Below are 13,269 nucleotides of genomic sequence, written 5' to 3' on the forward strand. Positions count from 1 at the left end.
CAGATTCCTCTCAGGATATGGCTCAATTAACGTCAGAAAAATAAAAACCCAGGGATTCTACGCAGATTCACTTGGACCTGCGGTAATAATCAACAACTATCACAAATTCATGTTTCATTTCAACCTAACTAATTTATTCCAATCGTATATTAATACTCAAAATGCAGTTTCATCTCTTATAACGTATTCTAATAACACTTTCCCATATCTATCACAAGAATTAACTGATACACTAGAAGATACGCAGGATGAGCTAAATAAACTTCTACCTATAAAACACAGAAATAAACGTGGACTTATTAACGGCCTAGGTAAAGTAATTAAATTTATCTCAGGTAATTTAGATCAAGATGATTTAGATAATTTACAAAAACAAATTAAATCATTAAGGCAACGCAATATTAAAGAAATTCAACACATTAATAGCCTTGTATCATTTAGTAACTCTATTGCTAATAAATTTTATAAAGAAATGAACCATGTCAACATCAATCTGGGTATAATTAAAGATAAGCTAGAGAAGGCAGATTTCAAAATAAGCACATTGGAACATCATCAATACGTGTTAATGTGTGTGAACAAATTAAGAAGAATCATCAAGACATTGGAAGACACCATCAGCCTTTCCTTCAACGACATAACCAATATAGAACTGTTTTCTCAAGAAGATGTACGAAATTTGTAAAACATTTGTATTCTATTTATCCTACAAAATCCCTAATACATGCTGATCCTTACCACCTGTATGAAAATTTAAAATTCACCAAAACCCAAACAATAATGTTGGATACAGAGTTAATTGTAATCCTTTCTGTACCTATTACAGATGAAAATAATTATAAATTGTATCAGATTTACCCTGTACCTACTGTTGATAATATTGTATTTATTCCTTCTGAAAAATATTATTTACAGGGACCCACATCAAAATGGTCTACTATACCATGTATTAAAGGAACACAAACTTATGTGTGTATCCATTATACAATAAGGGTAACACCTTGTAATTTAACTAAAACTACTGGATGTGAATTTGCTAGTGTTAAAAACAATGTGCAAATATTTCAAGCGCTAAATAATGAGCGTCTCCTTTTCTTTAGTGCTAAGCAAGAGACACTGTTACAAACGTGTGCTAATAACCAAAAGACTGTACGAGTTACAGGACCAAATATTGTGTATTCAAATGACTCATGTTCAATTTCCACTATGGGAATCACGTTGGAACCTAAACCAACGAATTACTTTAAGCAATTTCCTCTTTTGTATGTGCAAAAAGAACTCTATATAAAACATGAAGTAAACTTCATATATTCGCATCTCGATGCAAATGAACTGAAACTAGATACAAAACCAATTACTCCGAAGTATGATGTTGTAAAAGAATTTACTCCAATTAATGGAATAATTATTTGTATTGTACTATGTATTGTAATATTAGTATGTAGAAAAAGATTGTATCAAATATGTGAAAAATTGTATGAAAAATGTAAAACAAGAAAGTTAAGGGTTACTGAGGTCAGTAACGATAATCTAAGGGGGGAGGAGTTATATTCCCTGCCTACAGTTTCCGAGACGGGAAGTCATATTCACTCAAAACCGCTCGAGGAAACCAGATATCAATTTTAAGCGGAAGTAAATAATTAGTATTAGTGTGTCACAAGGCACAAGGAATGTGTTTGTTCCGACCTTTAAGACTGTAAATAGCTGATTAATGTTATCCTGTCCTAACATGTCCCAAGTCCCTAAGAAGGCTGTCGCCAACCAATGTGATAATGTGTTTGTCCCAATTCTAAGATTGTAAATAGTTACTCATTGTTATCATGTTTCCAAAGGAAGCTGCCGCCAACTAATCGCTTGAGGCAACTTCCTCTTATTGACTGTTTGTCTCCTATCACCAGCGGCACTGCTGACCAACATCCGCTCATGTGATATTGTATCATACTTGTTGTTTTCCCCTTAATGATAAGTAAGGGATATCATAGTATAAAAGCAGACTCCACAATGTATCGGAGCTCACAACTTTAGATTAAGTCTTAGTGTGTAGACCACCAGGTCATATTCGACTTGAGAATAAAATATTGATAAAATTTGTGACTTCTTCTTCTACCAGTCAGTACTGCGAACCGACGGTCGAACTTGTGACCATTGTAGTAAATCCAAAAACGACTACAAAAACTTAACTCGTGTAAAGCGTATTCCTTACAACTTGAAAACTACTGAAGACATTCGAACCAAAATTGATATTTTGCATCCACCTGTCCAAAGGTAGGTTTTAAACGTAAATAACATTTCATGTTCCGGAATGGACTGGCGGTTTATAGGGAACACAAATGGTGATTTTACTATTCCACAATATATACAGAACAAGACCAACCTGACTGGAAATCGACCAAACGTGATGGAATTCCACCTCTAAACCTTTTTTTCATGTGCATTTTTTCGTCAGGAGGATTAATAAGGGAGATATCATGAATGGTCACTTTTGCAGGCTAAGTCCAGCGGACAGAGCCCAAAAGGTGTTTTACATGGAGCAGATTCCTTATCTATATAAATCAAATCGTAACGACTGTGTGCCTCTACACCGACTATTTTGGCGAAATTTTCGTACAGCTTTCCGTTTAAGGGGTAATAATGACCATCTCCATAATTTTTAGTTTAGTTTCCTGAAAGTCCTAATTTTTCCGCCTCGCCCAAAATCCAGATTGCGGCATAATCTCCCAGAAGAAAAAGAAGATAATTGAATTTTGACAAAATTATACGTTTTAGCCTGTAACGAACGGAAAACATCCTAGATCATTAAATTTTTTACTTTTTATCCCCGAAGAATATCGAAATATGCAGGCAATTTTAATGATGGTGCAGACCTTCGGAAATTCCTATCACATAACGGATTGCACAATCTCCGTTCAATTTGGTATGATCTACAACCTTGGTCTTATGACTTTTTGCCGTATCTGTATCCCTTTTACGTATGATTTTTCTCTATTAATCGATGTTAAGTCAATTTGGAATTTTCACATGCATAATTCATACTTTCAATTACTTATATGAAATACAGAATCATCATATTCTTCACGAAAATTGGCCCACCCAGTAGGCATATGTGAGCCAAATGCTATGTATGTAGCTGTCACATAATTATCCGAAAAGTAATGTAATGTGAGATAATCTTACAAAACCTTTACCCTGTTCCACGTTTCTACCTCAATCTGACCCAAGAATAGATGTCATATCATAGGACCAGCCATTTAGGCCACTAAATCCGGCGTGTCTTATGGTATAATCCTTTGTCGATATGTCGTACGTTTAGTAGCAGTTAATCTGTAAATGAAGGTCTTCAATATTGTAAACACGCATATACTTTCGTATGTCGATCTATATATATTCACTGATGTCGATTTTTTAGCGATCGAGAAAGGGTGGGTCTGATATTGTAATCAGTACTCCCCACACCGACTTCGACTGGCAGTAGGAAAGGGTTCCTTCTCCAACTCCTGTGTAACTGTCATTAGTAAGGAAGGCCTACAATTGTAATGAATAGTTCCCTTCTTGATTTGACTTGCAGAAGGCAAGTGAGCATGCAGTTTTGTTTAAAACTCCCCTACCCGATTGTGTTTGGCAGTAGGCAAGGGTGCCCGTCATTATAAAGAAATGTCCTCATCTAAAATGTGACTGGCATTAGGCATAGTGGCCTGCTATTTTGATGGAAACTCACCAACTTGGTGTGACTGGCAGTAAGCTGGCTGGCAGTAGTAAAAAGGGCCTGGCATTATAATGATAACTGCACAACTCAATTTCGAGTGATAGTAGGGTAATTGCCTACCATTATAATAGAAACTCCTCAACTGTAATCTGTCTGGAAGTAGGAAAGGGGGCTGCCATTTTAACGAAAATTCCCCAAATCGATTCTGTGCGCGTAGTAGGCAACGGGGCCTGCAATTATAATGTAAACTTCCCAACTCGATTGTGAATGCCAGTAGGCAAGTGAGCCTGCCGTTATATCACAAATCCGTAACAAACACTTTACATTGGAAACAACGTACGGGGACCTCCCCATGCTCTTTCTCGGATAACGCTAAGAGACATGCAATTTTAAAACAATCTTATTTACTGCATGTACACTATTTACTTCGATATTCGAATACAATGTAGAATACCGTAGCGAAGCACGGGTACATTCGCTAGTATAGAATAACATCATACACAAAAAGCCTTATCTCCGATTCCATTTCTTTGCACATATTGCTCATATTACTCTTATCAATAAAGATAATGGATAATCTGTATTAAAGAAAATATAGCCTACGATATGATGAGTTTCAAGGTTGTGTTATACTGTGTTGTGTGAAAGAGGAGATGACATTAATACCGGTATGATCATTTGAACATATCTTAGCCTGTACGAGATGTTCCATTAACAAAATTATTTTTAATGTCTTTTTCACGAATGTGCTGTTTTCATATAATAGTTACATTCTTAGACTGCCCTTGAGGCGGTAGAGGTGGGATTCCTCGCTGAGTCCGAGGGAAAACTAGCCCTCGAGGGTAAACAGATTAAGAAAGAAAGAAATAAGAAAGTTACATTATTAAACATGTCTATTTTAAGCTCGAACTATTTAATGGTCAAAAGTGTATTATTATTATTATTATTATTATTATTATTATTATTATTATTATTATTATTATTATTATTATTATTATTATTATTATTATTATTATTATTATTATTATTATGTGAATGTATGTAGACTTCATTAAGTACCAGAATGTGTCGTAAACACCTGAATTCAACACAATATTAGACTAAAGTCTAAAGACTATAGAAACCTTTGTAGAGCCTGTATTCAACATTTTAAGTTGTCCTGAGTGAGTCTCATTCTTTTATTAATTATTTTAATATATTCCTTGACGTGTTTCAGGTCCGACTCCTTGGATGAATGGTCAGCGTTGAGGCTTTCGGTTCAGAGGATACCGAGTTCAATTCTCGGCCGAGTCGGGGATTGTATTCGCGTCTGATTAATTCTTTTGAGCCGAGGACTGGGCGTTTGTGTTTGTCTCAACACTTTCCTCTTCAAATTCCGACAACTCTCCCCACCACCAATCACCCCAGAAACACGCAATAGTGATTACATTCCTCCATATAAGGTTGTCGTCAAGAAGGGCATCCGGCCGTAAAACAGGGCCAAATCCACATGTGCGACACAGTTCGCACCCGCAACCCCACAGATGTGGGAAAAGCTGTAGAAGAAGAGGAAGAAGAAGAGTGCTGCTGCTGCTGCTGCTGCTGCTGGTGTTGGTGGTAACAAAAGAATATAATTAAAATACCAGTAAATTGCATTTGATTACCAGTCTTCAAAATGACCCTTCCCCCTTGACAAAGTTTTGCGTACGCCAAAGCACACACACACACACACACACACACGATACTGTATTCACTACAGGAACACCTGCTTCAGACATCTATCGACACAGATGAGCTGAGCAGCTCAGGTAGTAGAGTGCTGGTCTTCTGAGCTCTCAGGTTGACGGGTTAAGCCCTGCTCAGTCTTATGGTATTTGAAGGTGGTCAACTGCTGTAGGCCTACGTCAGCCTCGTGTTTACCGGCATGTATGTTTCATGTGGGACAAAATTTCGGTGTCTCCGAAAACCGTAAAAGTGGTTTGCGGAAAGTAAACGCATTATTATTATTATTATTATTATTATTATTATGATTATTATTATTATTATTATTATTATTATTATTATTATTATTATTATTATTATTCAATCAACAGAGTCGAGTGCACGGGAGCGATGACCTACAATGTCCTAAGCCCCTAAAACTGTTCACCAATAGACTAGCATTACACCGATTGACTGTTATTAGCTGAAGTGCGTGTGTTCTTTTTCGTTAGGTGGCTTTGCTGCTGAAGAGATTATGAAGGTATATTTTCTGCAATTGTACAAAAAACAAAAGTCAAAAATGGGTACAACGTTTAGTAAACTCTAACTAAAAATAATGTATACCTATGGGTTTAAATTGTATGTATAATACCATAACAGCCGCTAACTGATAACCTGCCAGGTTTCAGTTTTAGATATATTAAAGACAATGGGTTGGGATATAGTACCATATCTGAAGTACTTATTTGATTATTGTTTGCATGAAGGAGCTATACCAAATGAATGGAGAGTTGCTATAGTAGACCCTGTGTATAAAGGAAAGGGTGATAGATATAAAGCTGAAAATTACAGGCCAGTCAGTTTGACATGCATTACATGTAAGCTTTGGCAAAGCATTCTTTCTGATTATATTAGACATGTTTGCGAAATTAATAACTGGTTTGATAGAAGGCAGTTTGGGTTTAGGAAAGGTTATTCCACTGAAGCTCAAATTGTAGGATTCCAGCAAGGTATAGCAGATATCCTGTATTCAGGAGGTCAATTGGACTCTATCGCGATTTACCTGTCTAAGGCATTTTATAGGGTAGATCATGGGAGAATACTGGCAAAAATTAGTATTATTGGACTTGAAGAAAAGAGTGACTGAATGGGTGGCTATGTTTCTATAAAATAGAACTCAGAGAATTAGAGTAGTCCGCCTCTGTGGTGTAGTGGTTAGTGTGATTAGCTGCCACCCCCGGAGGCCCGGTTCAATTCCCGGCTCTGCCACAAAATTTGAAAAGTGGTACGAGAGCTGGAACGGGGTCCACTCAGCCTCGGGAGGTCAACTGAGTGGAGGTGGATTCCATTCCCACCTCAGCCATCCTGGAAGTGGTTTTCCATGGTTTCCCACTTCTCCTCCAGGCAAATGCCGGGATAGTACCTAACTTAAGGCCACGGCCGCTTCCTCCCCTCTTCCTTGTCTATCCCTTCCAATCCTCCCATCCTTCCGCAAGGCCCCTGTTCAGCATAGCAGGTGAGGCCGCCTAGGCGAGGTACTGGTCATCCTCCCCAGTTGTATCCCCGACCCAATGTATCACGCTCCAGGACACTGCCCTTGAGGCGGTAGAGGTGGGATCCCTCGCTGAGTCCGTAGGAAATGCCAACCCTGGAGGAGGGTAAGCAGATTAAGAAAAAATTAGAGTAGGCGAAGCTTTATCTGTCCCTGTAATAATTAAGAGGGAAATTCCTCAAGTCAGAATCATTGGACCTTTATGTTTTCTTATATATATATCAATGACATATGTAAAGAAGTGGGATCAGAGATAAGGCTGTTTGCACATGATGTCATTCTGTACAGAGTATAAATAAGTTACAAGATTGTGAGCAACTGCAAAATGACCTCGATAATGTTGTGAGATGGACAGCAGGCAATGGCATGATGATAAACGGGTTAAAAGTCAGGTTGTAAGTTTCGCAAATAGGAAAAGTCCTCTCAGATTTAATTACTGCGTTGATGGGGTGAAAGTTCCTTTTGGGGATCAATGTAAGTACCTAGGTCTTAATATAATGAAAGATCTTCATTGGGGTAATCACATAAATGGGATTGTAAATAAAGGGTGCAGATCTCTGCACATGGTTATGAGGGTGTTTAGGGGTTGTAGTAAGGATGTAAAGGAGAGTCCATATACGTCTCTGGTAAGACCCCAACTAGAGTATGGTTCCAGTTATGGGACCCCCATCAGGATTATCTGATTCAAGAACTGGAAAAAATCCAAAGAAAAGCAACTCGATTTGTTCTGGGTGATTTCCGACAAAAGAGTAGCGTTACAAAAATGTTGCAGTTTGGGTTGGGAAGAATTGAGAGAAAGAAGAAAAGTTGCTCGACTAAGTGGTATGTTCAGAGCTGTCAGCGGAGAGATGGCGTGGAATGACATTAGTAGACGAATAAGTTTGAATGGCGTTTATAAAGGTAGGAAAGATAACAATATGAAGATAAAGTTGGAAGTCAAGAGGACAAATGGGGCAAATATTCGTTTATAGGAAGGGGTGTTGGGGATTGGAATAACTTACCAAGGGTGTTCAATAAATTTCCAATTTCTTGCAATCATTTAAGAAAAGGCTCGGAAAAGAACAGATAGGGAATCTGCCACCAGGGCGATTGCCCTAAATGCAGATCAATAGTGATTGATTGATTGATTGATTGATTGATTGATTGATTGATTGATTGATTGATTGATTGATTGATTGATTGATTGATTGATTGATTGATTGATTGATTGATTGATTGATTGATTGATTGATCGATCGATTGATTGAATTACTAACCTTCGTACCCTTACCAGTGAAGTAACTCGAACTCAATTCTCACCAGATACTTCACACGGGGCCTATCACACTGAGGCCACACTGCTTTGACACACACGTTGAGTTGAAAGTACTTATAGGTACCGTGATGCAGTCAAGTCGTTATTTCCCCACCATCTCCCCTCCTGTGTTACAGCATGGCTGGAAATCATAGCTACTCGACGATTGTGTGCTGGTGCGTTGCGCAATCGTGACATAACGTTGGTCAACGTCCAATGCAGCGTTCAGTTAAATATTTTTCTTTGTGGTGTTCATTTTCTTCTAGAGGCTATAAGAAGGGGAGCTGGGGACTGGAATAACTTACCAAGGGTGTTCAATAAATTTCCAATTTCTTGCAATCATTTAAGAAAAGGCTCAGAAAAGAACAGATAGGGAATCTGTCACCAGGGCGATTGCCCTAAATGCAGATCAATATTGATTGATAGATAGATAGATAGATAGATAGATAGATAGATAGATAGATAGATAGATAGATAGATTGATTGATTGATTGATTGATGGATGGATTGATTGATTGATTGATTGATTGATTGATTGATTGATTGATTGATTGATTGATTGATTGATTGATTGATTGATTGATTGATTGATTGATTGAATTACTAACCGTCGTAGCCTTACCAGTGAAGTAACTCGAACTCAATTCTCACCAGACAGATACTTCACACGGGGCCTATCACACTGAGGCCAATACTGCTTTGACACACACGTTGAGTTGAGTGGGTTTAATCATCATCTTCTTGAGCAAAATACATCATTGTAGTGTTTGTAATGATTTGTGAAAAAGTAGGATCTTTAGAGCTGCGTATTCCGGGATTTGTAGTTATAGGATTTATTTATTTATCTATCAATCAATGAATCAATCAATCAATCAATCAATCAATCAATCAATCAATCACCACTGATCTGCATTTAGGGCAGTCGCACTCGCCAAGGTGGCAGATTCCCTATCAGTTGTTTATCTGTTCTTTAAATGATTACCTTCTTTGGGTGGGGAAGCGGGTGGTAGAATACCACCCACGGTATCCCTTCTTCTTAATATTATTATTATTCATAATCTGTTTACCCTCCAGGGTCGGTTTTTCCCTCGGACTCAGCGAGGGTTCCCACCTCTACCGCCTCAAGGGCAGTGTCCTGGATTGGGGACGGAGGATACAACTGGGGAGGACGACCAGTACCTCGCCCAGGCGGCTTCACCTGCTATGCTGAGCAGGGGCCTTGTGGAGGGATGGGAAGATTGGATGGGACAGCAAAGGAAGAGGGAAGGAAGCGGCCGTGGCCTTAAGTTAGGCACCATCCCTGCATTTGCCTGGAGGAGAAGTGAGAAACCACGGAAAACAACTTCCAGGATGGCTGAGGTGGGATTCGAACCTACCTCTACTCAGTTGACCTCCCGAGGCTGAGTGGACACCGTTCCAGCCCTCGTGCCACTTTTCAAATTTCGTGGCAGAACCGGGAATTGAACCTGGACTTCTGGGTGTGGCAGCTAATCATGCTAACCACTACACCACAGAGGCGGACCACTGTATCCCTGCCTGTCGTAATATGCGATTGAAAGGGACCCGAGGAACACTTACTGTAACTTGTGACCGTAGGTTGGTGACCATGGGGTCCCTAGCTGAGTCCTGGTATTTCTTTCATTTACTTGTGTCAGAATCAGTAACTACATAATTATAAGGTACAGTTTCTTTCTTAATCTGTTTACCCTCCAGGGTTGGTTTCTCCCTCGGACTCAGCGAGGGATGCCACCTCTACCGACTCAAGGGCAGTGTCCTGGAGCGTGAGACATTGGGTCGGGGGATACAACTGGGGAAGATGACCAGTACCTCGCCAGGCGGCCTCACCTGCTATGCTGAACAGGGGCCTAGGTGGGGGATGGGAAGGTTGGAAGGGATAGACAAGGAAGAGGGAAGGAAGCGGCCGTGGCCTTAAGTTAGGTACCATCCCGGCATTTGCCTGGAGGAGAAGTGGGAAACCACGGAAAACCATTTCCAGGATGGCTGAGGTGGTAATCGAACCCACCTTTACTCAGTTGTCCTCCCGAGGCTGAGTGGACCCCGTTCCAGCCCTCGTACTGTGTCATATCATATATGCCCCAAATAGTAACTAGGTAATATGGTTTAATACAAGAAGGAGTCATGCTGCAATATAGAAGTTGCGTAATGCAAGATCTTGGCAGCGCGTGGCTTCAGAAACAACTTCTTATCTTCATAGTGACAGCGAGCAGCACGGGTATTCCGTACGATTCAATCGGGGAATTTACGAGAGTGTTTGAGATCGGACGATTCAAAAGAGACCAATCACAGCCCTGGAAACGAAGTTGCGGAATGTTAGGAATATACAGAACAAATGAAGCCAATCCTACCAACTTCGAGTTTTACAGTGCTGTACTACTCTTGATTTTATTAGGCAATCTGTTATAAAGTCATACTCCACGTTTTTGATATGAAATAGAAGCAAGCAAGACCTTAAAAACTACCTGTAGACAGTTACAGTACTTAATTCTGAACTAATTATGTAATTAATATATTTCTATTGATTCAGCGTTTTGCCGAGCAAGCGGCTGAGCCATGGCGTCATCACATCAGTGAAATCCCCGATGATATTACTAATACCGGAAGTCTGGTGAACGCAGCAGTTTCTGGATATGGGAAGCCAGTGTTATGTGAAAGTAACTTTTACAGTGACGATTTTTAATCAAACAACTATACATATTTTTGTGAAAGCTGAAACGTTATTTGATGAGTATATATTACCTAAATGCAAGTGATATAATGAAATTACGAAAGTGTATTGTACAGGAACAAAGCAATTACTTTTGCTATATAGATAAGATCACGTATGATGATGCAGTATGCCAGAGTGCGGTTGTGGCACGGGATTGACTATAACTAAGACGATAGTTACTATCGATATTTCCAAACTCATATATGTAATTTACATTTATATAGTGCAAATATTGTGATCGGTACGCGTCCGGTAACGCGAAGAACGTGTGCGAATTGTCGTTATCGTTTCGGTATAATTTAATGGTGTGTGCAAAGCAACATATTTCAAAGATGATGGAAGAAGAAAGGACCTGCAGTGTATTTGGTAACGCCATGCAGTTTGTTGCTATAATGGCGTAATTTTTGCAGAAACAGCGGCCCCGAACCATGAAGAAGCTGAGACAACACTAGATAAGTTCATCTTAAAAAATGTAGGCATGCTTAGATAGAAGAAATTAAGCTAATTCTATCCTATTGTAGTTTAACTGTAAATGTCAGTCCTTTTTGTGGCTGAGCTATCTTTTCTTTTTATAGTTTAATGTCATGTTTCAGGGAAGATGCATGTTTGAACCCTGATGTTTTTATATTATTTTATTTCATTTTTATAAGATGGGAAAGAGGGAAATGATTAGGTGTAGATGAGGATATATGTATGTCAAGAGGTAACTGTGTATTTCATTTTTTTTGTAATAAGATGTAGACTCTTTTATTAAGAAGGCTGCACAGCCTAAAGCTTGTTTAGGAATACATTTCAGTAGGGAAAATTTTTTAAGCATGTAGCATGTTTACAGAAGTGGATGGCAGTTGTGACCAGCGTGAAAGTGCACCGTTGAACTGGTATCTTTTAGATCGGCAAAGAGAACTAGCTAATTGGTATAGTGTTATAAATTTACGAGAAAAAGGCAAGATTAACTTGATACTGAGATTACAATGTGTGTTAATACAGGACGTGGGTGCCTGGTATATAATAAAGGGGAAATATAATGGTGCAGCTACATGATGAGAGAGAGGTTTGATTTGCCTTGAGTGTTTATTAATACTATGAGAGTCGAACTCATGGACTCCGAAGTGTTAGTTCAGATGTGTCGTATGTCGTATAATAGCCGTGTTAAATTGGAATAGGTACTTAAGGTCATATGAATGTGTATTGTGATGCCTTAAGTTGAGTTCGAGGCCTTGTGTTAGTTTAATGAACAGAGAAGTGAATGGCAGCGTTAATTTATGTTCCCAGATATACTAGAAACTCTCAGGCAGGAATTACCAATCCAATTAGTTAGTATCTTTTCTTGCGAGGCAGGATGTTTCATAGCTGGAGCATTAGAAGTGTCACTTGATTTATAATATAGCGTGCTAAGTGAAAGACCAACACATGGACAGCTGAGCCAGGAGTTCCGTGTTCTTTTTAATATGAAGGAGTTTAGCATCTTATTGCTTGTATTTCAGATAACGGATACACAGATGTTTTGTTTATTTTATTTGCATGAATTTTACAGGTTTCTTTGGAGTGTTTATTTTATATTGCATTGTGTTACATGTATTTATTGCTGATCATGTCGTTGTCATCGTTGATAAAGACTTGTTCGTAAATATGAGTCCGGAGCTCATTTTACTGGGAAGTAGGCTTTCAAGCCATCCAATTTGTAACAGAGCGGTCTGTTAATAAACTCAGTGTAGCTATAAGTTAGGAACCCTGGAACATTGATTTGTTAATAAGTGCTGTAAATATAATTTTTAATTATGGATCGGATTTAGCATAATTTTATTCTGTCGCGGTATGTCCTATATCCGTAAATTGAACGATATCCGTCAGGATTCGATAAGATGAACTTAGCTGCGTTGACTCGATGCGAAGTGTGTATTTCTTCCCCAGGTTGTTGTTTTTATTTTGTAAATATTGTATTTTAAAAAGGGACATTGCCCGTCTTTTTGTGACATGTAAAATTTTGTGCTAATTATGTGCACGGTACATATTGGAATTTCTGGCATTAATTTGAGCCATGTTTCGAATCGTTTTCATGTTAATTTGTTTATTTTCGAGTTTCAATAATGTTTTCTTAGATAATAAATCTATCTTACCCCCCTATTTTGGATTTTATTTCGGAATTATGTTACTGTTTCCCGTTCACATACCCATGGTATAATTTATCCTCAGATATTTAATTTATTTTTGCCCTGATCATATTTTTACGAACCGAACACGCAGCTCTCCGAAGGCGCCGGTAGAATATTGTTTTAGACGGGAACGGTACAGTACCACTTTTCAAATTTTCG

General features: G+C 38.7%; 1 protein-coding gene across 2 annotated transcripts in view; it reads right to left on the reverse strand.

The window, feature by feature from the left end:
* Positions 1-8,269, reverse strand: part of LOC136863338 (uncharacterized) — a 67,971-nt gene extending 59,702 nt beyond the window's left edge. Inside the window, exon 1 of one of the 2 annotated variants that reach the window (XR_011019043.1) lies at positions 8,192-8,267. The gene's annotated coding sequence lies outside the window, so the exon portion shown is untranslated. Of the gene's footprint in view, positions 1-8,191 lie in introns of both variants that reach the window. The other variant, XM_067139728.2, reaches the window with a different exon arrangement.
* Positions 8,270-13,269: the final 5,000 nt, after the last annotated feature.

Source organism: Anabrus simplex, chromosome 1 (genome assembly GCF_040414725.1).
Source record: "Anabrus simplex isolate iqAnaSimp1 chromosome 1, ASM4041472v1, whole genome shotgun sequence".
Taxonomy (NCBI): domain Eukaryota; kingdom Metazoa; phylum Arthropoda; class Insecta; order Orthoptera; family Tettigoniidae; genus Anabrus; species Anabrus simplex.